The sequence below is a fragment of the Etheostoma spectabile genome, chromosome 14, assembly GCF_008692095.1.
Source record: "Etheostoma spectabile isolate EspeVRDwgs_2016 chromosome 14, UIUC_Espe_1.0, whole genome shotgun sequence".
Lineage (NCBI taxonomy): Eukaryota > Metazoa > Chordata > Actinopteri > Perciformes > Percidae > Etheostoma > Etheostoma spectabile.
This window is the reverse complement of record NC_045746.1, coordinates 2,673,123-2,673,510: the sequence shown is the minus strand read 5'-3', so window position 1 is coordinate 2,673,510 and position 388 is coordinate 2,673,123. Positions and strand designations below refer to the sequence as shown.

The 388-nt window shown below is 35.1% G+C and overlaps 2 protein-coding genes across 2 annotated transcripts in view; both read left to right on the top strand.

Annotated features, from left to right (window-relative positions):
* The window catches only part of si:ch211-13c6.2 (uncharacterized), a 22,071-nt gene that overhangs the window by 7,101 nt on the left and 14,582 nt on the right, over positions 1–388 (top strand). The window lies entirely within an intron of this gene.
* Positions 1–388, top strand: part of LOC116702054 (regulation of nuclear pre-mRNA domain-containing protein 1A) — a 10,971-nt gene that overhangs the window by 7,145 nt on the left and 3,438 nt on the right. The window lies entirely within an intron of this gene.

Genomic DNA, 388 nt, shown 5'->3' with positions numbered 1-388 from the left:
CACACACACACACCAGTCCTTTCAAAAGCTCATTAACACATGCACTTATTATTTAATAAAATAATGAATAGAAAGCTGCAATTCAATATAGAAGCCCAGGGTTCACATCTATGTAGCAATAAATACCTGCCCAGCCAATGTGCCCTAATATTTAAAAAATTAACAATATAATATAGTGGAGTAGTATTATAGTAGTATAGTTATAGTAGTAGTATAGTATACATTGTTTTACTCCCCCTTGTGTACAAGACCTTATTCGTTCCGCAACTATCACTCAACTCGACCCTGCAGGATGAACGATCAAACAAAACAAATGCATACTTAAACCTTTGGAAAAAACGGGTGACAGAGGAATCCACGCACGCATATAAACATACATACATACATA